Here is a 24,145-nt window from a genome sequence, read left to right as displayed (position 1 = left end):
GGTAAGAATTAACGTCACCATGATACATGCATTCGAGCGGTCTGCTTCATCCTCAGGATTATTGGTAGTCTTGCCAAAAAGACTTGTAACAACTAAGAACTTGTTGAACGAATATATATATATATATGACCACGTTAAGCTAGGCATGTTACGTTACCTTTTTTTCAAGCCAAAACCGGCAAGGTAACTGTTACCAGCTGCCCGGCTAAGACAGAAGAATACTAGAACCGGCCTGGGATATCTCGCGTCTCCTGAAGCAAGTTCATACCGTAAACACTCCCCACGGGGCATCGACTTCAGCCCAGTAACACGCACAGCACTGAAGAGACATACTGGTGCTCCTAACTGTATCAGATGCTGTGTGACAGTTCCCTTCACGGTTCCCCCACACCCCTTTTGAGTCCTTAAAGTGCCAAGTTCATCGGCTATTTAACCAAAAAGTATTAGAATAGCTGGATGCTTGTGCTATCCCTCCTCCTCACAAACATAGTAAAGATCGCAGATGTTTCGACAATCTTTAGGTTTGTCTTCTAATTCAATACCAATTTATAGCCTTCTTTTGCATTGCGATCGCGGCCAGTGTAATAATAGTAGCTGCTGTGACGACTTCGGCTTTTATCCCAGGTTTGGTAATGACTGTAGCTAGCAAATGTGGGCTGTACGAAAACAGGATTGACGGTTCTAGCCAATGGGTTAAATGATTTGCCAGCCCAATTTTCTCAAAGATGCACCTCTCTGTCTTGTCTTGTGATCGTCAACGGCGGTGCCAACAACAGCGCCGGTTCTGCTGTCGCTAATGCATTGAACTGCGAATCGACCAAAATTACTCCCAGATCTAGTAAAATATGAAAACTAAGCAGTAACCACACGAGGGACCATTAAAGAACCGCTCTATCTTATTTATCACTCTGGTCTCTTGTTTGAAAGCTGAATCTTGATAGATTTCTGTAAAGAAAGCTATACGAATAGAGTTCCGGTGCAGTATTCGAAATATTTAATATATACAACATATTACCATAAAAAAAAAGGTGTGCATAGAGTTTAATAGTAGTAATAATAATATGCGGTATGATATTCAATAAGGAATAAACATTGAAATGAAACATCGAAAGTTTCAACAGAAGAAATTCCCTAAACGCTAGAAAGAGTAGAAAAGTCCAACCTCAGTTAGTCTCTAAGAAAAGTGGGTCACTTACATAATTTTCTGTGCTTATCGACGATATGATGAAAAGACCCGCTTGTTTTACATTGAACTGTGCATTGTATGCCGAAATGCATGTTCGTACCCCGTATTTCATCAAAAGATGTCGTACTGCTAAAGTGAGACTGAAGTTGGAGCTAACCCTCATATTTAGGAAGTATACTCTATTGTTCCGCTGAAGTTCGAAATGTCCCTCATGGAACTCTGCAACTTGCGACTTTTGTGCTTCGATTCAGCTTGTCAACAGAGTGAAGCCTAAGTAGAAGCCTATTTGAACTAAAAATATCTTAAAATACAAGCAATAGTTAGGTACACGTTCACTCTGTCAGTTCAGGACTCGACACCAATTCAGAACTTATCCACATGTAATGTTAACTCGACGTTCCTCGGCCAAGAAATAAACTTGCTGAGTATATTCATCAGCCTAGAAGATAACATTGAACAATTATACTATTTCTGCCCTTAACATTGAGCATACAACAAAGTGCTCTTAACTTGTTTCAAGTTAGTTTACACACTATTAAGATTATCACGACAGATACCGTTAGCAGACAACGCGATAATCACTTATGAAGCTATCTCATATAAGGTTCTTTCAATTAAAGAAATAACGACTGTGGCATCCTACATCATAGTCAAGATGCTTAGTTTCGGCTAGAAGGCTGTTACCGCCATCACTGCTGTTGCTGACTATTTAATCTTGTTCGCTCAGCGGATTCAGTCGTAACAGGAGTTCTCCAGCGGAAAATGAAAGCCAGTGCAGTGTTTCTGGGAAGCCATCAGAACGCTCGTTACTTTGCTAACTGGTTGCTGAAGGAGTGCAAACGAACGGCCGACAACGATTCCCAGTCCTCAGTTTCCCCTTTGCCTGGTTAGGAAAAGGCCAATTTCTCCCAGTATCCCAGAATACCCATTTTGCCGCCGTTACAACTATCACTAGGAGAACAATCAACGGCATCTAACAACCATTCACCACTGTCGTGGAGGCTGTCGACGTCCAGCGGTTTCGCACGGCCGGTGGGACAAGATAGTGATCTCGTATAGCATTAAACAAAAAGCGAAATAGGGCCAACCCCGCGACGAGGCCGAGTCATGGTCGGACAGAATCAGGCTGGCGCCCAACTCAGCGGCCACTTATGGAAGATTGAGGGGTAAATTATAGATCTGTAACGGCAGGCTGTGATTTGCTCGTTTGGAAGTCGGCCTACTTGATCTTAAATCGCAGCATGCCGTGCTATAAGTACTTCGCATGAACCACGATGAAAAGATAAGGCGGTTTTTAAGCCACCCTACCAAAAGACGTTTGACTCTCTCTCTTTGCGACCATCGAAGTTGCCCTGCGCTTGTCCTGCAGTTCGTGTGACAGTGGTGACTAAGGTAAAAGTCAACGGGCATTCATTCAGAGTAAGGAAAACACGTATAGTCATCGAAGAAATGACAAATACGTCTTAGCAATGATGAGCGTTGGCTTGGCCGCTGTTAAGTAGCTAAAGAGCGAACATTGCTAGATGAAGAGAAAACGACCTTCTTGTTCAGAAAACTAAATTCTATACGCATCTTGAATGACGACCAATACAATTTTATAGTCGTTTATCTTAATTATTGCTAGTTGTTAATGCTTTAAACTTGAGAGTAAATGCACCATTATGCATCTATCTACATTACGATACTATGCTAGCACGGGAGGTTCAATATACGCGAAGAATCATTCTAGACAAATAATAACACAGTTGTTTGCTAATGGAATAACCTGTTTCTTTTCGAACTTTAAGTACGTGCGCGTTGTCAACAACGACTAAAACGTTTCATGTAAACTAAAACAAATAGCTTAACACTGGAATAATAGTACGTTTTGTAACATGTACGTTAATAAATGACTGCAAAAACACTGATATGTATGTGTATATATATTTTCCCTCACGTCCTGCGTTTCGTAGGATTAACATTAGAATAATGCCTTCGGCCGCCTCTGATCTTCCTCAACTCAGTTTCGTAATGATGTGAATTATATTTTCCAACACTGAATAATTTTGTCAAAATCGAATTCGTCTATACCTACGGGTTCGGGAAGACTCAGAACGCGTAACTTTACGTTAGTTCGTTTGCACGTGTGGGCAAGCGTGTCTTTCGTAACCATTTCTTTTTACCAAACTAGGTGACTGTCTCGTGGACAATACCCGATAGAATTTTCGGTTCCTTTGTAAACAACTGCTTTGGAATCCTCTCGAGACATGTTGTTAGGTGAGGCCTAAGCGTCGTGGGGCGTGGTATGTAGTTCCTGTGCCGCTTCTGTCGCCGTCGCAATGCCGCCATTTGACCAAGCCCGAGTTCGTCATCGCTGGCTGTCTAGCAGGCTGAGAACACGGCGAATAGCGAGCCTGCCGTTTCCAGAGGACCTCCTACATTTGTTCATTTGCGGAGGATCCAAAGTTTCCAACAGTAGCACTGATCGCTACCGATTTGGCGGTACTAGACGATCGGCTACTCATAGTATCACCAACAGCTGCAGTTATAGCAGTTGCGGTGGTACTACAACAGCAATAAGGACAATAGTAGCAGTGAACGGAGCTCGAAGGAGTATTGTCCAGAAGACACTTGAGACCGGTCCATCAAGCCTGATTGTGATGTTGACCAAGAGTTAGTAGCGAAATCGAACAGGAGAAAAACCATGAACGGTAGCCGGTTTACTGCCTGACTAAGGGTCGCGTCGCCGCTTTGTACGTTTGTAGGTAGACCTTGGAAGTGGGCAAGGCAAGGAAGAATACCGATAGGGCGGCCGAGGGCCAAAGGGGTTTATTGGCAGCAGTCAATACAGAGTAACGAGAGCTGCGAACTACACGACTACCAACAAAAGCAGACGAAGCAAGAAGGAACTGAAGAGAATACACAGTTACGTCACACAGTCAGTATAGCAGCCAAGTGCCTATTGCTGTGCTGTTGTATTTGGTTCTGCCCGAGCTACTGATGGGTGAGTCTTTCGTTTGTTCTGCATCGAAGATCTCTTCGTTTCGCTGCCTTTGTGACCGTTGTTGAAGTCCGAATTGGCTGCTAATGTTTCTACTAAGGGGTAGAGCGTGCGGCCATTTGAAAAGACGCGGTGATCGATCCCACCATCAGGTTATGTTAGGACACGGCTGCCTCGCCGTTAAATGTTGTGCTTGCATTGTCTATTTTCCTTCATTATTGTCTTTGGGCCGGTGCCTTCTGAGACATCTCCCCTGAGACAATATTGCCGTTGGAACTCGAGGGTACACCCATGCCACGAGCAACACTCATTTGATTTTTCCATTACCGATTGTCTCCTCTATATAAAGATTCATATGGCCTTGTTAGGGGCGAGTTCGTATCATGTATTGTTGATAAGTGGCTGGCTGGCCTCATTTCTGCACATAGCACGCCGGCGTGAAACAACGCAAAACGCACTATGCGCAATCAAACATACTGAGTATTTCTTACCTTGCACTGCATTTCACAAAAGGTATTATTACTTCAAATAACTTATTTGCTAGCAAAGATAGGAAGTCAAAAAATATATACAGGAAACAGGCATTTAATAATGTTCTGTATGTTATTGATAATGGATCCTTAAAAAATAATCTTTTTCAAATTTCATTCTGCTGTTCATAGTTAGTATTCATTTAAGTTATTCATAGCCACATCGCTCATTGGTCTCTATAGTCCTTTTAGTTGAAGGCCTGGTAGTCCCGAGGGTTATCTGGAAAGACGTCATGCGACAGCATCACTATGACGGCATAGGGGCGCACAGGGTTTTGTGTGTATTCGTCGACTGGGAGTACGACCGAGCTGACGGGCCGTCTAAGACGAAAAGGCAGGATGCAGGAATCGGGCTTGGGGAGCCTCTACTGCCCTCAAACGAGCGAGATATGTGGCAATGGTTTTCGCAAGACCTTGCCGCTAGCTTGCACTTCTCAATCCAGCTCTCAAGCGTAGGGCAGTCCTACCCGGTTGGAAGTATGTCGAAAGACGAGGTGGCAGCTAGACTGCGTACACCCCAAAACTCACCCCTCTACCGTCCCCCCGCCGCCTAACTAATCCCCAAGCTCGTTCGTTCGCCAGACTAACTCTACCCATCAACTCGAGTAAAGGCAGGCGCCAACCCGGTTCAATGGTCTCTTTGCCTCCCCGCCTGGTTCCTTTCCGTCCCAGCGATGAGGCCACTAACCTCAACAGGGACTAACCCTCCCTCCCTACCTCCCTCCCACCCTAGCAAGCTTCCTGTGCACTATGGCTTTCCTAACTGCCAGCGTCTGTGGCCCTAGCGCTACCATTTAGTCGACACGAAATTGTTTCCTTGTTGATGATTCTTTGCTCGTGTTTCTGCTTTCGTTGGGGATCTGTCCCTTCGTTTCCGACACGACGTGTGTTGCGTACGACGACAACGCAACCCCATGCCGTGTCGTCACTGTTTCTCGCTTCTGCTACTGCTAACGTCGCTTTCGGTTGAAAGCAACCCTGAACAAACTTTGAATTAATAAAATTATAGGCCAACTATCCATCCATACAAATGCAAGGGTGGCAGTCTACTAAAAAGACCCCCTTTCTTTTATTGCCGCGGCCGCCCCCGCCATACCCCCCCCCCCCCGCCTCCTGTTGTTGGCACCTGCGTTTTCGAACTAATGCTATCGATGCTGGTCGGTGTCGATAAATACGTGACGCTACCAATACCAATGCCATTATAAAAGATAACTGAACGCGCTAATAATATTATTGCGGTTATTCCACGCTGTGTGTAGTCGTCATCGTCCAGTCGTGTCCAGTTCAGTATTTATTCATGAATACAGTTGGTTTGTTCACAGAGCTCAGACAATACAGCTTTGGTGGTTGTACGAACCATTCCGTATTCCATCAGTTCTAACATCGATAGTCGACGTCAAACCCTAGCAGCCAAGGTTTAGCTAGGCTAGTATAGCCTAACCAATGCGTTGGGAAGGGAAGCTGCAGTACGGAGGAGAAGGCCAAAGCCCACCCCACCAGGATAACAGCTCGGGATGCCAAGCGGTGAACCCCAGCGGCGGATGCTACTAGGCAGGTCTCGTAGTCTGGGTTGGCGCGCCTGAATACTGCCGTCACTACTCTCTCATGAGAGGACCCGATACTCTTATTACCCGATAACTCCCACCACATCCGCCAAGCACTTGCTGCAATGAAGTGGTGAAGTGAGCCGTGTGTCCTGGGAAACCAGCCCACTCCAAGAATAGGGCGCTGGAGAAGCCAAATAGGGGAACGAGCCATCGAATGGGAAAGTTGAAAGAGACCCGAGGTGCATGTCCAGCTTTGGCCTGCTTGGTGCATGTCGCTTTTCCCATCTAAAAAAGGTGGGGGTCACATCTGGCCTTGAACCCTGAATGAACTGAGATCACAGTAAACGATAGGCTCATAGGGGCATCCCATCATCAGGCCATCACTCTCTTCTCGACCGCAATGCCTTAAAAGAGCTCTCTGCATAAGCCAACTGCTATCATAGGCTTTTTGATCCATAGTGGCGTAAAGCAACAATAAACAGACGATGAATCCAGTGTTCAGCTAGCTTTCATATTACTTATTCGTCATATATTATACGTAGATATAGTACAACTTGGTACGATTTTCGTTGCGGCTGGCCTTACGTTGGTCAGAAAAACGGGAAGGCGCTAGCGGGGAGATGATTTATTTACGTATGATTGTGTGGGGTAGAAATCCAGTCGATTTTGTTACCTATTGTCTTAAATGGATAATATCAGCATAGGATCTGTTCGACGATGGAAGACCTGTTCGTGTCACGTAATTAACGATTGTTATTGCCGAAGTGTTTGATCATTGGTCACTCTCCGTTTGACACTAGTGAATTGAAGTTGACAGTTTTATTGCACATATAATATACATACGTGTCTTTTGAAGAGGCCTAATAAAAAGAAGCCGGTTGCATTGTTGGGCTTAGCAACGGAAATTTTGCGTTGCGATGGCAAAACTATTACTTCATGTCACAGTCATGCCGATGTTATATGTTATTGCTATAGCCACTATTTAGATGAATGTAGAGGCTAGAAAATATGAGGCAAGCCATACAAACTCAAAAACGGAAACGTTTATAGCAGCAGGTAACGCTAGCCAGATGAAAACGGATGCTCAGTCGTTTGAACGAGATGTGAAACTGTATTTATAGCTACTTTGGTACTCTTCTTCAGGTGGCGTCAAGAAGAGACATCAAAGGATAGTAATTACGACGTAAGCTGCGCGGTCCGTTTAGGACGCAGGTTTCAAAAGCCGTCTGCGAAGTGGCAATAGATTCGTTTGCAGTCGCTAAGACTTATTCAGCCAGTGTACTTTCTATTTATCCGACGGATCCCATTGAAAAGAGACTCTTTTCGTGCGAGGCCGGGATTGGGAACGTCGCAGAAGCCTGCCTGCAGTAACAAGCAAGTCTACGCTTCGGATTCTGAGATCTGGCGAAAAGCTCATCCCAATCATTCAAGAAATGCCAATGTAGACTTATTTGTGTCGGAAAACGCCACACGAAGCAGAGCCCTCATATTGGACATTGAATCATACCCTTGAATGTGCTTAGGTCGTTTGTTTCGCGCCTCATCATCATTCACGTACGTAATAAATAATTGCAAGAAAATTTTGAGAACGTTATTTCAGTCAGTGATGTGCGATGTAAGTCGGTGATGTAAGATACTAATGTTTAGAAGTTGAAGCTAAAAAGGTCTGTGTTGTTCTAGCGCGTCAGAGAATTCTGCATATACAAGTCCTTGTTGTGCGGTATTACGGGTGGTCTAGAACTCAGGACAGGGCTGATAAGCTGCCTTGCGCTGACCTAAATAGCCCCTTCTACTAGTGACTACCAGCTTTATCAATCACGCTAATCTACAATAAATATTCACGTACGCTTCAAAGCTCATTCGGTTGCCATCGAAAACTAGCAAAGATAGAATCGCTCCGGCTCCAAAGACATCCGAGCGAGCACACGGTCTTAGGAGAGCTCAACATATGACTTGCTCTATTCTTAATGGAAAGCTTCGTTGAGATGAAGGTGAGAATTATGGGGGGGGGGGGGGGGGGCTGAAATATCAAGCTACGTTACAACTAGAGCTTAACATCACATACTTAATGCCAAAGTTTCTATAAATACATTAGACATTTTTTTGTCGTCATTAGTTTCAAAAACAACGTTCATAACCGTAGGAACGCAAAGCTTTCTAGTTCATCAGATTTAGTTTTAGTTTGTTCCCTGATTCGAGCACCTGAGATACTATCATCCAATATTACATATTTCATTCTATTGACGAAGATTAGGCCAAATAGGTCTGCATATTATTACGTAAAATATAAGCCGTGAGACGGCCGAATCGCAAAATAAGGCTACGCAATCGGACTACTATGCCAGTACCAAAACGCGTGTGGCCAAAGGCAACGTCCTTCAGTGTTGATATGGCTGCTCGACTAATGTTGAACGACTGCTATGCGTTCGTTCGTTGGCTTTGGGGCGATGCTCGTACATATTTACTCGTACTCATTCAATGAACGTCAACTAAGTCAGGCCAGCAAACTGAGCAAAATCCGTGAGCAAACAAACAATAGATAGAAGCCAGCGAAAGGGACAGAAATACGAAGGACCGACGAGTCAGCGAAGAAAAAAGACCTAGCACGTACCAAAATAGCGTCCGCCTACCCCACCATTTCATTAAAAGAGAGAAAACTGTTTCCGGTATTTTTCGCTAATTATAGAAGTTTGCAAGTGAACAGGACACGAAGTGTAACTTAGCAAAGAATACTCAGGAACGCTTGGAGACGTGTGCATGTTTCGCATGGCTTTGATTGGTAGTTCACTGAGAGCGGCAGTTGTTTCTGTTTACGCGCGCTAGCTACGAATACCGCGTCTGGTTGTCTTATTCCTTCTCTTCTTTATTGCCGTATCTACAGGTCTGCCGTATTACAGTATCTACGGGTCTACCTAGTTGAAATAAACCTGCGACATCGAAAATTCAGGCCACCACCTAGTCGGTAAATGACTACATTCGATCAGTGTAAACACTAACAGCGTGAACTGTCATATAGCCGAAACTAACGTCTTGGCATGCCCTACCAACTTTTCGGTTTGCAGCTTTCCTAATTGTTATTATCACTCTCTTGTACGCGTGACATGTGCAAGATACGAAATGATCCTACGCCCCTCGCTAACATGGCGATGGCGTCTCTACTCACGAAGCTATGCCGTTTTAGCTACAGCATCCTACCGATCGAACCGTATTCACACATACTTACGGCGACGGTATGGCGTAACGGTTGGCGTGTTTATTTACGTGTGCGTGTGTGAATATGGCCACGTCTGCACGCGTTGTAGCAGCGTTTGTTCATTCGCTGTGACTGTATGCCGGCTATGCTATTGTAACTGTGAGAGACCGATTGCAAACTTAACGACTTCGGACAGCTTGGTCACCGGCGCACTTAAAACAAGCCCAAGTTTTTCTGTTTTTGTTCACAGCGCTACATCTACTGCTAATGATACATACGGTAGTACGAAGGTCAGGCGGATTGCAAACTACAAATGATGTCCGTTACTTGCGTGACCTGCACGTTTGTTGGCTACGACGGATTTGGCCGTCGTTGGACAGTCACTTGTGTATTGACTGATTAAGACGGCCATGCTGATGGTTGTGATAGTGAACGCAAATGAATGCACAATAAACTGTAATGTATAGTCGTGAAGCTTGAGGCCTGCTGCGGTAACGTATGTAAAATACTACACTTAGAACTTGTTTAGCTAATTCGTAAATTCTAACTCAGCTAACGAAGTACTGCAGGAGTGACTGACACTATATGCCCGTAAGGAAACGTTTTTTGGAAACGGATAGCTCACGTGTTCATAGCTTGGCTGATTACAACATCAACGATGCCTGCATATAAAGCATAGTATGGTAAAAGGAAAACCGTACAGATTCAAAGTCGATAGATTTGGTTCCCTAAGAGCAACATATGGCAAGACGTTTGTGAAGAAATTTCTAAGCTGAAATGAAGAAGATATAATGGTGCCATCAACATCCCTTGCCATTTACTTGTTTAGTGATTCACTAACATTTTCGAGAAAGAGGTCGGGACTCATACACTTCCGCAGTACCTATGGATCATTACAATTTGTAACGCCTCGATACTTCGAAATGGCTTGTTTTCGAACAGTCTTGCCGGAGTTCTCTCTATTCAACGGTCTTTATTTCCTTTTCTTTGTGGCAGCGACCGGTAATGGTTTTTGTACATTTTTTTTTTTTTATTTTTGTCTTCTGCTAGCCGAAGAACCGGCTGCAAAAAAAAGAAGGAAAAACTTTACATCGAATCACTTCAATTTTGCTGCTTCATTGCTTTTATGACTTGCCAAAGCATATATTGTAATAACGACAACGGCCCATGCCATTACACCCATGCGGGCAATTTCCAACAGCTATATGTAAGTTAATGCCCCCGAAGAATTGCATTTCACGGCATAATAAGTCGAATCAATGCAATGGGCAGCAGTATAGAAGCTACAGTTTGCAGTCGTCCTGATCGCGGGTAGTGTCGTATAGACGAGGAAGCCCATCTAAAGCTATTTCGTACAATTTCGTTGGATTACTATCGTCCCGCTTTTAACTACACCCTACTATTTCTAGCGAACGCCTCTCGTTCAAATTAACACCGTTAAAATATCTTTATCTAGTATGATGTCCGCGGCAGTGGTGAGTCGATCGCGATCATTTGACTGATCGAAGTCCCGACAGGTTTTGGCCATCTTGTCAGGCTTCTGTCAGGCACGTGACAGCTATGGTAAGCTAGTTAAAGTGGGTTTTCTTCGACAGGTTAAGTCTGTGCCACTGCTCCTTCACGAAGGAAACTTACTTTATGTCGAATTTGAATTGCATAATGGCGGGATGCTTGACTCTTTGAAGTCCTGGTCCTATGGACCACGTTTCGCTTGTATCCAATTGTTCCAGGAAGTTCAAGTGGCTCAGCAACAAATAAACTCAGACGTCACAGAAGCAACTTATTTCTCACGATGTAATAATGCCTGACTGACTGGCTGGCTACATCACTTGAAGTCGTGGCACGCCGGAAAAATATGAGAATGAGGTAATCTTACTAGCTTCACGCGTAGCAAGCTATCTGATAGCTTCATTCTAAGGCTACCAACGTTTTGCTTATTTGCTGTATTGTATGGTTCTGTTTATCATTTTTAATATATGTCAGTTGATCAGATAATGAAGACAGCCTTTATAATTGTGCGGATGGCCTTTTTAAAAGTACTGTTTTTAAAGGTGAAGCCGATGTCCAGGAAGAGCTCACTATGTTCTATGTGGTGAAACACTTTCTAGCAAACCCAAACCGCGCCAGTAAACAAGTGGGGCCGATTTCTTGCCGATCGGACATTATTTTTTTGATTAGCTAGATCCGGAACGCGAGCCACCTAATGCAGTAGTTGCAGCATTCGTAATTATGTGCTATGATCATGCATAGACGGATAGGTAGTCGAGACGTAGGCGGGATAATATGGGATGATAATTTGGGCCGTTCTTCATCAACGACCAACATTGGTCACTTGTTCAGTTCTGTAGTAAAATAAAATGTTCAATAGGACAGAATATAGATTAATATTGATGATAACACTATTATCTCTTCTTTATCAGAAATCAATGTCGCTGCCCGTTCCTCCAGAAATGCAAAGTACAACCTATAGATCAATACAAAGTATAATAGAACACAGTGAGAGGCTGGCAAAATGCTTCAAATGCGTTTTTTGAACACTAGAAAATATATGAGTATTTGGCCTTGCTTCGCATATTGCTACCCGTCAACAGACTGTTTCAATAAAGGTACGCCATGCATTGTTTCTTGGTTGAGAACGCAATAGTAGCGGTTGAAAGCATATATACACACACATACACATAAACACATTTGATTCTATCAAAAAGTAGTCAGTCATATAGTAGTCAGAATCTAGTCAAAAAGCAGTACTTCCTTGATTGATAAAGTTTACAATTACCAAATGTATGCCTGTGGATGTGTGTACATCTTATAGTCGCTTTGGTCCAATGTTAGTAATTAATGGTAAGTAATGGTAGTAATAGATATCAAGGCACACTTCTAAGCAGCATTCTGCCGCTGTTTGCCACCTGATAACAGATGTATTATTTTCCACTGGACTAACTTCTATTGCGTGCAGCGGATCTGGTTTTGGCCTGTGCGGGGTACGATGGTGGACGGCAGCCGATCCGACATTGCAGATTGCCGTTTATTTTTGCCCATCTTTTCCCACTGCTTCTACTGTTTGGGCTTGATGTTGCTGTTGATGACGTCAGTTTCGCAGAATAGTGTTCCTTCGCATGCACAGCTGTCGTCGGAGCAACAATGAAAGGATCGCGCGTTTGTACGACGGCCGTTTCGGTAGCAGGCCCATAGTCTAGCATTTCTTCCTGTTCCCGTAGAACAACCGGTCGAGTTGCTTGAACAGACGATTTTGGTAGCAGTACGATATATGTGCATGTACATACTATACACTAAGGGCAAGATCGGCTTTGCTTGAGCACTGCCGATTAAAATCAATCGGACCGCGTAATAGTGGAATGATCCTTTGTTCACTTGTAAAGGATGGACATGTTGCTCGGTGGCAGACGTCTTCCATAAACAGATACAGTGTGTCTGAAATACCAAGATTTGTCGAAAATTATCGATCAGTACTGACTACCGACTACTTCATAGCATAACTAGCGTCTCTTAATACCTTGTTCTCTTGTTTCGTATGTGAACTTTATGTTTCCATTTAATAGAAAATTTGATTATCGTAGTGAGCAAACAAAGTGAAACTATTCTTTGCAATCAGTTTTACACTTAATGATGGCCTTTAGGATGATAGCTATAACAATGAATTCAAGATTAGGATCGCAAAAGCTCTAATATAGCTCTGTGTAACATTACAACACCAAACAATATGTACTCTGTGTTGACTCGTATGTGAATTTGAGCGGCTGAGTCGTCTAGCGAGAGCCGACGGCGCCCATCTCCCTGCAGGTGCTTCCGTCAGCGCTATGCCACTGTCACTTTAACTTCGGCTTCTAGCGACACCGTTGTTGCCATCGTTAATGTTGCTTCAGGCACCGCGCGCGGCACTCGCCTGCTATGAATACGCAAACGTTATGTAATGCAATGCTCAACGCAGTGCGTTCTTGTCCCTTTCTCTGCGTGTGTTCCCCTTAGCTGCCTGTTCGCATGGCAATGGTCGGCCATCCGCTTATCCAACCTAGACAGAGACTTGGACAGATGGCCGACAGACCGGCCTGGTAAATGCCTTGGCCAGCCTGAGGTAGCAACCCAGCTAGACTGTTCCCGCTTGCTGTTTACTCTAGGCCGTTTCTATAGGCTAGTCGTTAGCGCGCGGGGGGGGGGGGGGGCTCAGTTGCAACGCTGCTCTGCTACTCTGCCTAGTTTTTGCTCTCCTCGTTTCTCAAGACGACGTGATCTGCTCGCGACGTGTAGTTATTACCTAGTTAAGAGGAAAGACTGGACCTACACGTTGCTGTACCTCGGCTTCGACTTCAATCCTACTCGAGTGTCCTCACCGGCATTCCCCTAGCATGTCGCGTTTCCGACGTCTCAATTCGAGGAGATCGATAGAAAATGTCAGCGAACGATTACTGCTAAACAAATGCTTCGACGAGTTTTGCGTCCAGAATCGCCGTTAAGCATTAGGTCAGGTAGCAGTCCGGGCACGGCCATTGTGTCTGCTCCCAGTTTGTAACATGTGCGCTTATAAGCTTTGGATTATTACGCGGACTTGCTTTTCAGCGACTGCAACATCACTGTGAAATTATCATACCTTTTTCATGCAGACTCTCTTTTTGTAGACTGATGTATATGGAAAAATTAACTTTCAGGTTTTACATGCAGCACTGGCATTGGGGGCTGCTTCAGAAATCTCTAATTGCTACTACTATTGCCGCTGCTACGATCATCGCAGCTGTAGTAGTCCCCACTCCAGGTCCTCGAGCGGCTGTTGGGCTTGTCGCAGGTAAATATACCTCTGCCACTTGTTTGTCGTTTTATATTGAACCCAAAAACGCTCAGCCAAAGAGACTGCGTCTTCATTTAGTTCGAGTTTGTTCGTTAAGCCGATCGCCAGCGAGCGTCTGCTAATTGACTGGTCTCTCTGTTCGTATGTATCATCTTTTCATGTTCATCCACTATCGTCCTTGCTGCATACTATCCACATGTGTCCGTAGCTGCGTAAGTTGTCCAAAAGTTTCGTCAATCCCACTTATTGCGTAGCCACAAATGCCACCAGCGGAGGCAACAGCAGAACTAGGCGGAGGGGTAGTAGCAGGAAAATCAGTCATTTACCAAGCACTGGGGTTGCGGCAACAACGGCTTCAGCTGCCTCGACGTTTCTCGTGCTTGCCATGCTGCTACTGTTGGTTCTAGCTGCTGTAGCTATTGTCGTTGCTGTTGTTATTGTCGACGATTCAGCACTCCTCGTAATAGTCGTTAAAGCTACCGTCTGCCCCAGCCAGCAGACGGTAGCGTGTCTGAAAGTCTATCTAACTTCAGGCAACGCAAACATTGGGCTTGCCTGAAGCAGGCAGCAAATAGGCACGCGTTGTTATCAGTGGCAACGCAACGGTGGCTATGGCGGGAACGAAAACAGCTAGCGTGGTGACGGCTCTTTCAGCGCATATATACCCATGCACAAAGTAATGGCTGCAGCTGAGAACAGCCGCTAAACTTAGTGCTAGTATAATACTGGATTTACTTTTATTAGTTCTGATATTAATAGTTAGATCAGTTGTAGCTATTGTTCGCTATTGATATTGTTAGTGGCGCTGTTATTATTATTATTGTCGATAAAAGACTGTACTAGGCGGCGAGCGTGCCTTAAGGAAACAATGATTTGTTGTTCCGCGAGCAGTTTAGATATCCAGGTCTCCTCTAGTCTCGAACAGCATCGCTTGGTAGAGTTCGGAGATATGAAAAAAAGGAATGGCTAGTCTAGCAGCCGCTATTCACTGCAAGTCAGCAGCCGTCTCACTTTGCCTCTTGTTCGTTACTCCTTTGCCCGTACAATGCCCCCCATCCACCCACCCAGCCAGCCAGCCAGCCAGCCACCCACCCAGCCACATGTGTGGGTCGGCAGGCAGCAGCCTAGCAACTAGAGTGACTCTAGATGACTCCACGGAGGGCGCTTGCGGTCACTGGAGAAATGAGGCCATGATCTACCGCCCACAGGCTGCTGGATCGGCTGGGTTGTTTGAGGAGTCCGGCAACAGACCAGCGGACAAGCCAGCAGACGAGTGAACGCAGTAACAATAAACTGGTAACCCCCAACGATAAGAAGACACGGGAAGATAGTGGCTCCGCAGGCGAAGGACCCCACCCCAGCCCAGCCGGTCCTGACCTGATTTTCACTCTCAGCATCTTGTTTCTCAAGCAGCAGAAGGATCCAGTAAGCAGCATCGGCAACGATACCGATAACTTTCCTCAGCCCCGTTGACAGTAGCGACGATTATATTGGTTAAGCTGGCAAAAAAGTAAATCAATTGCTTTGTTACATAACGGCTTTATCATCGTTGACAAGCTCTATCTTGTCGTTCTGGAGTTTCGTTTGCCGTTTTGGTAGTGAATTTTATCGGGTTCTCGCTATTTCCACAGTATCTGTGCATGTCACATACTCAAGTTCTGAACCGGGGATTTCGACTTAGCCGTTGCTCTCCAGTTGTCGAAAGACCGTCAGTTAGAGGAGACTGTAAACTAGGGCTTGTTTTAACCACTAGTTGATTTGATTGTGGGTCGGCGATTATGCGGAATTCACGCATTTGCTTATACAAATATCACGTCCTTGACCGCCCGTACTTCAACCACGGCTCTATGGTAAACAGTTGTTGTACGAGCAACCACATGCAGCAGAACTCCAGGGATCAATTCACTCTTCATGGTGCCCGTCATCGTAATTTGTGTGCAGAATCCAATGACCAACTATTAACGACATGATATTTTAGAAAAGTCCTGCGAAGTCTGCCCGCCTGCCACTCGAATCCTTTAGATAGCGTTTCGATAAACAAAGTGAGCCTTTTTTGTTGGATTGCTACACTGTAACTAGATCCACGTCGTACTCTTCAAACTAGTCATTTATGGCCAAAGTCTTTTGCTTTCCATCGTGCCCTGACACGTTGGCTGGATCAGAAACAAAAATCTCAATTCGAAATAGCACTGGCCGTAGAAGGTATTTGCTCTTATGCTGACTTCACTAAGCGCATAATGACGATGATTCAATTCTGGCTGTCGGGGCAAATTTTCGGCTGAACGTTACCAAAGAGGACGCATACCTATCTATGCATTCGCTGGTTCTGCTACCATTAATGTGACCTTCAACCTGTCTTCAATCAGCGCAGCTTTCCAAGCCCTGCTATTCTCAATATGAAGTGTTGAGCGACTGCCCCATTTATAATCACGCAGCGAACTCCCGTCTACGGGAGAATTACGCGCACCTGATACGACCCGCTTTGCTGCCAATGCAGGTAGAAATATAAAATAGCGACACTACAAGAGCTTAAATTGCAGTTTTTTTTTTTCCAGTACCATATGTATAAAATGCAAACAATATGTGCTTCAATTTAAACTGTCAATACAGTTTCAGCCACTCAATACTTTGTGCAGTGGCAACGTTTTCTTCCTTCTCAGAGCGTTCTTCTCAAAACTCAGAGCGTCTACGGCACACGATTCGTCAGTACGATACGCTACTGCCTATACCCAACATGTATTATATAACCGATAGATACGTTTGTGTGTAGCGGTATCGCAATGCCACATGTTTCTCTCGTTGTCAGATTCACTGTACGTTGCTGGGCTATCGCACACATATTTTTTCCCTATTTCTTTGGTCGTCTGGCGCGCGTTCATAGGCTCGCAGTACGCTGACGAACCGCCTCAACAGCGGCTGATGATCAGCTGATTGTATCTCGTGGTGGCTTTTCCAGTTTGTCGCTTACCGCGTCGTCGTTGAATACTATTACTTTTACCATTCGTAGATACGACGCGGCCATCCAACGCCGGGTTGTTGAGCGGGGAGCGTAGGGGCTCGTCGCAACAAAGCGGCTAGCGACACGGCCACCGTCCGCGTCGGTAGCAGAAACAGCAAACGAGCGAATACCAGGCTCAGCGTCATTCTTTTTGTCTCTGTAGATGGCGGCGCTCGGCTGTCCGCCGCTGGAGGAGATTGGTGAACTGTTGCCACCGCACCGCTGCTGGCGAATAGTAGTCGTTCTATGTGGAAACCGTTTTAGAACAGAGATAAAGACGCAGACAGAAATGGCAGAGTTCTCTGTTACCGATTCTGCTGATGTTGACGCCATCGGTGCTACCGGCGGTTTCGCTCACGGCGCTGCCAGTGCCAGTGCCTGCCGTCGGAAGGGTGAACAGCTGCCGTCAGGGACAAACCACCGCGGCAGCATTGCATCAGTTGGCCCTACGGACTGCCAGACGGCTGAACGCGTCGTTGTCGTCGATAACTCTTCGACATCAGCAACAAAAAATGCGACCACGCCGACCGTCGAGCAATAACCGGGCGCGACGCCGATGCCGGCAAACGCTGCTGAATAGTATGGCGCTGAGTTGACAAGTGTTGGCGGCTGAGTGACCCGCGCACCCTCGTTCAGATAGAGAAACCAATGGCGAACGGCGGGTGAGGAAAAACGCTCGCCTCTCTACCAGTGTTGCTGCCTAGCCTGCCCATGCTTCAACTCTGCTTGAGGCAGCTGCTAACTCTGCCGCGGAACACGCTGCGCAGCCGCTGTTGATAGTCCACGTGCGAGTGGCGACGATAAGTTAGTATTATATAATTAGAGAAAATTATAATTCAACTGCAGAAAAACCACGAACGCAGTTGTGACGACGGCTAAAAACAGAGCCAAAAATCGATAGAGGAGAAGCAGAACTCTAAAGTAAATTGGTATCAAGCACTGAAGCCGGGTCAAGCAACGGCAGTGGGCGAATGTTGGCAATTTAAATCAAGAGGAAAATGAGTGGTGCAAACAGAAAGGCAATGTGAACAATATATTCTTTGCAGGAGAAAAGATAAAAATAATAAAGGAGACGGAGTTTGGGACTGAAAGACGTGCCAGCGACATAACATGAGGCGGTAAATGTGTGCGAACGTGGAGTTTCGGGGCCATGGCAATAGAGGAGCACGCACGCACGCACGCACGTGCGCGGATTCTTGAAGATAGTAGAGATCACTGACGTTCAGAATATCACGCTCGGTGGCGTCGATTTAAGGAAGGAACTAGAGCAGGGCAAGAGAGAGAGAGAGAGAGAGAGAAAGAAAGGGGCAAGATTTGCGGCAGAACCTTTGCCGCAAACAGAGCGAAACCAATTGGCGGTGATCGTACGGATAACAAAGCTGCACTCCTCGTAATAGTAGATGACGCCAGCGATGAAAGCTAACTCGGCAAACAGACGAAAATGGTGACAAAAAGAAGGTTGAAGGGCGCAACGCTTTGGGGGAAAAAAACAACAACAAAATCATCGTTTTGCCGTACGAATACGATACCTACTTCTGGCGCAAAAGGTTAGATAAAATAAAGTTGCACATTTGACAAGGGGGGGGGGGGCAAGGCAAGTAGCTAAAGCCATAAATATAAGGCAAACAAAGGAGAACTCGGCGAGTTTATGTTTTTTCACTCCGCAGTTCGGTCCTTGTTCCTTCCGAAAATTTTATGAGTTCGTGGATAAAAACGAATTAAATACGATAGTAGATAGCAATGGCAGTGACAAACGACCTTCCAGCTAAATTATCGAATGAAATTTCATACGTGAGGAACGTTATGAGAACGTGACCCGCTCATCTGCTCGTGTAGATGGGCAGCTTGAATGTGGGAATCGTATTATTGGTTTTGACTGAGTTCTTCAGATGCTGGTCACTCTCATGTCTGGTCAAAATAATGTTTTTAAACAACTCTACCAATATTAGTAATATTATTTGAACATTTAGGTATATTGTAGGCGCTTTTAGCATTAGCAAATATACCTATCTATTCCAAAACCACAATAGAACCTTTTTTCCGATAATATTTATCTAGATAAACACTTTGATACTCACGGGTAGCGTTATCTAGAACAACGTTTAAGTCATACTACTAATATAATATCATACGTGGGTGTATATATATGCAGATGAATATGTCCATCACCTCGTGACGGCGACGACGACGACGAGCGTCTGCGGCAACGAAAAAATCCAATTATCGATTATTAGCGCGTCAATAGGGCCCGGCACGCCGACACCGCTGAGGCGGCGCGCGGCCAGTAGCTACAGGGCTTGAAACAACTCTGCCGTAAGGCCCAGTGAGTTACAAGCCCACTGCTGCTGCTGCTGCTGCCCAAAACCCTATTAGAGCAATTGGCTTGTACTGACGTTGACGCTTATATTGATGACCGCTACAACTCGGTAAGCCGGTAATGTTTTAGCGTTCATTGTCTGGGTAGTAGAAATCAGGCATCGTACCACTAGTTAGTGTTCTTAGCCACTGTAATTGCTGGCAAAAGCGTTGGCTCGAATGGTGATTGGCCATATGTACGGCAGACGCTACAGACTAGAGTCCTGCCGACCTCGTAGGCTGACGTAGCCTAACGCGCTAGATAGGTTGATGAAATTGCCAAAACACCAGCCAGCTAAAGCCTTAACTCGTTCGTCGGTGCTGCGTTACTAGTTGCTGGCACTAGTGAGCAAAGCATTGATGCTACCGCCGCCGTTACGCCGCAACATTGACGGCGCCAGTCGAAATAGAATCAGTCACATGATCGCGTTCTAGGTAGTTCCACAATTCGATCCCTGTCCACCTGCCCGTCTGTCTTTCTGCATGGCAATAATAGTAATAACGGCGGCGACAACGTTTACAGGCAACGCCAGGCCATACGTACAAGACGCCAGAAGCAGCGGTAATGGCAACGAGGCTATAGCAGAAAGGGCAAAGCATCAACAGCCGCGAAGTCAGAACCGGCAGCAGCAGTGCCAATTCCGAAGTAATGGTAGCATATTGAAGATAGCACATGAATCCGTCATTAGCGCGCAACGTTCTACGGGCTATTGCATGTTATTATTATCGATGCCTGCCGTCTCACCTGTACCACAGGTCTGTTGCGTAAATAACTATTCGCAGTACAAATAAATGCTAATTATAGTTTTTGTTGTATGTTTTATAGTTGTTTTTTCAGCTGCGTATTAATTAGCTTCCGTAACTAATTTCTTCAGTAACGAAGAACAAAGTGGGTCCATTTTAGAACGTATCGGTCGGTTAGGCCGCATCGAATTTCCCCGTGCGGTGTTTGATTATGTTTAAACGTAGATGGTACTTTGAAAAATAATTCGCTTGAAGTCGCCGCTCTCTAACCAACCAGTTTATATCATATTTGCCATTCTATCAAGGATCGTAGAAGGCCTGTATGTATCGCATAAAGACGTTTAGAGATATTGGGCTTGCAGCACAACGGCCGCGTAGTTACAGAAAGTCAGCTCTGTACCCCGACCGCGAGCTTCTTCGATGGCGGTTATGTCCGACCAGAAATTCGAAAATAGGTCGCTCTCTTCTAAAATTATATACGCATTCGATCGTATGTACATATATCAAATGTCCAAAGAGTTCTAGATTCCTCTAAGTAGCTTCAGATTTATATGGGGTCGATGTTGTAGCTTCTTTCGTATGTAGCATTGGGCTTTTTAACGTTCGTTTGATGCTTTAAATAACTGTAGCTTAAATACTATTGGACTTCAAAGGTCACCGTCATTGCTCCGAAAACCCTAACATTCTCACGATTTCATAATAAACATTTTTAAGCCACAAATGTTACTCTTGAGGGTTTGTACGTTTCAAATCCTCACATTTGAACTAAAGGTCTTCCCCAACGTTGGCATATTGCTTGTACTATTTCTTCATTTACAGGAAGTGTTCTTTTAAGCTGGCTTATTTCTTTCTCCCTTTTTTACGACCATCGTTCTATATATATTTTCTAAGTGAAGTGAACTTTCTCCAATTGAAACATCAAACACATACGCAGTCCTGTGCGCAGCGCTAACAACCGCTGCCACAGTCAACTGTCAAAAGTCTTGCTGCCACCTTTCAACATTCGTTTCTCCGTGTTTGGGTAAGCTATTCGTAAATGTGGCTAGCACGATCCACGTTGTTTGTTCGGCATCGAAGTGATAGGGCAAGTTTGGGAAAGCTTGACCATTGCCTTGGCTTCTGCCCATTCGCGAAATGGGGGTTCGTTCTCAGTAAGAGAGAAAGTTGTTGTACCGGGAGTCTAAACCGCGCCCTTCTGTTACGGGCCTGAGGGCGTTGCCTGGTTTTAGTGCCGACTGCATCCCCTTCGTCCGCCGGGGTCGGACTGTGCGAGTGAGGGAATGTTACAATATGGCCGGCGGCAGCAATGGCAGCGATGGGCATCTGCATGACTCGGGCGATGATATATTCGAAAAACCAGCCTCGATATTTTTAAGCGCGTTACATATTTTGAAGGAAGCACTAAGAAGGGGTGGTCTAGGCGAGGCTAGCTTCAGCCGTACGGGAACAGCTAACGGGAATGATGGTTATGGGTGGTCAGTGCCATGGCACGCTGCATTCGTTAAGGAGGTTGGACCGGGTCGAGTTTGGGGTTTTGGGACGACGAGCAGACAAGAAATACTGAAAGCAGGTGATCGGAACAGGCCAAAGCAAGAATCGGACCTAGAAGCATTGCGTTCCGTAAGAAAGAAGGCGGGAGGCTTGCCCTGGAGCTATAGTTAGGCTACAGTTGACCAACGGTTCAGCAGGTTTTCTACTACATTACTCTCACCGTTGGAGATCGTGGCGCATGGAGCGTCTGATCCCTATAGCAGCTGCGGAAGAAAACGTAGGTACAGCGCGTTTGTTTACGAGGACGAAGAGTGAGGGAGAGCACGAGATTCTCATAAGAAATGACCAAATGGTGTTGATACAATATGAATGGCAGAACGACAGATTGTATGACTTACCAATTCTGTTAGACCTATTTTGTTTATGGTGGTGGAGATTGATTCATAAAATTAAGATCTATTTCGTTATATTATTTGCCATCATCATCAAAGCAGTTATCGTTTCCGACGGTAGCAGCCACCCCTGAAATGTGCAGTCACTACTGCAAACAATCGGTGCAGAAAATATATATTATAATAGACTCTTGTACGAGAAAAGTGCAGAAAAGTACGCGGCTGGTTACCAACTTATTTCTACCGTGTAGAGGCTTGAGCGTTTTTTTGAACTGATGCAACAGTTGGTGTGGCGGAAGTAATACTGGCTGTGTTAATCGCTCATACGACAACCCATGCGCTGGTTTACCGCGTCCGCCTCTTTCTTCGTCGAGGTATGGGAAATGCTTAAAACAGTATGCCCCTTATTCTCATTAGCTGTGTGCGTGTGTGGTCGCGAGCTCTCTCAAGATTCACTATAATCGGCTCGTCTAAGTAGGTAGCTACCAGGCCAGGACTTTTGCCACCTCTGTAAGCCCGTATAGCAGGCCAGATATTTCGCTAGCTTTTATCTTGTGCCACCGTTTTTTCGGAGCCGCCGCTAATAAAGTCCACATACTATAATACCCCCGGGACCAAACTGAAGAACTAAAGGGAAACGAATCCCTTTAAACCTCTGTAGCTTTCTCTATTCACCTCACACCTTCAAGCTCCTCTTCGCCAGCGGTTCCGGTCTAGTACGTAGCAATGCATGGCCAGACAGACACACAAATACACGCACACACATACACGCCCATACAGATTGCATGTGACAAAGAAACAACTACGCCTTTGCCACTAGATCATTCCCTGTTCTCTACTGAAGTTTCCCTGTTTACTCTCATAAGGATTCCTTCTTTTCTTCTACCATCAACGAGCGCGAGCAGACCAAATAGATTTTTTTTTTGCTTTTTTCCATAGTTTCTGTGCACCAAGTTATCGATTGGTGAACTCTGCAGTTTTGAGAAATGCATGGTGCAATGCACATATTGGAAACGCGTAAATACTCTGCGAGTGCGGGGAAACCTGGAGGCGACACTGAAAACAACTGACGGGTATCGTGCCAGTGTATGTACCCGAGCATATCCCATATGAGGCAAAAGACGTACGTATGCACGATACTGCATACGCTGGATGACACTCGACTGTGAGCAGCAAATCCTAAGTGGTTATGCCGCCGCTTAACATTGTCTTAGTGCCACTCTGGGGCAAGGTATTAATACCCATGTCCTCTTGCGTTTGGCTAGTGGGAGAAAGAGCAGCTTTAGCCGAGGCCCGGTGTTAGCCAATCAAGAGGAGGTGCCCCTTGAACGGGGGTTGGCCTCGACCCGTCAGTGTCTCAATCGGCCCGGCAGCCAACCGTACGACCCCCTCCTACAGGCTGAACTTGGAGCTAGTGGCGGATTGAAACAGAAGCGGAATCGAAGATACATGAGTGCCTTGCCAAGCGAGCGAGGTATTCGATGCTTTAGGGAGAGTAGGGGTTATAAGAAATGTAGCAGGGGCGGAAACAAACACGCAGTAAACGAGCAAAAGCAAACGGCAGAGCCTCCTTTCCCGCCGTCGGGGATAGCAAAGAACTCCGTACAGCACTGGCAAAGCTTCGATGGCAAGGAACGTCAGCTCGACCAACAACAAGAGCAAACCGAGTTGGTAAACACTCTAATTAGCAGCAACGACAATGGCAGAGGTCGCGTAATGGGCGGCGGCGGTGGTCCAGAAGTAGGACGGACAAATTCGCTTTTGGTACTGATAGCGACAGCGGCGGATCCGCCTACGACGAGGGACCAGCGATTCTTGATGAGTGAACTGACTAAACTTGGCGTTGTTTTGAAGAAGAGATCAGGGCCAGGACCCCCAGCGTGGTTTTACCTGTCGGTTATTGTGCTTTAAGGCAACGGTAAAAAATG

The 24,145-nt window shown here is 45.6% G+C and overlaps 1 long non-coding RNA gene across 1 annotated transcript in view; it reads left to right on the top strand.

Annotated features, from left to right (window-relative positions):
* Window positions 1–20,406, top strand: part of LOC147757533 (uncharacterized) — a 99,277-nt gene extending 78,871 nt beyond the window's left edge. Inside the window, exon 6 of the long non-coding RNA XR_015320423.1 lies at window positions 20,114–20,406. This is a non-coding gene — a long non-coding RNA (uncharacterized LOC147757533). The remainder of the gene's footprint in view (window positions 1–20,113) is intronic.
* The last annotated feature ends 3,739 nt before the right edge of the window (window positions 20,407–24,145 follow it).

This window comes from Varroa destructor, unplaced genomic scaffold (assembly GCF_002443255.2).
Source record: "Varroa destructor unplaced genomic scaffold, Vdes_3.0 BEIS01000002.1, whole genome shotgun sequence".
Classification (NCBI taxonomy): Eukaryota; Metazoa; Arthropoda; class Arachnida; order Mesostigmata; family Varroidae; genus Varroa; species Varroa destructor.
The sequence above is the reverse complement of the archived record's forward strand: the minus strand, read 5'-3'. Positions and strand labels throughout refer to the sequence as shown.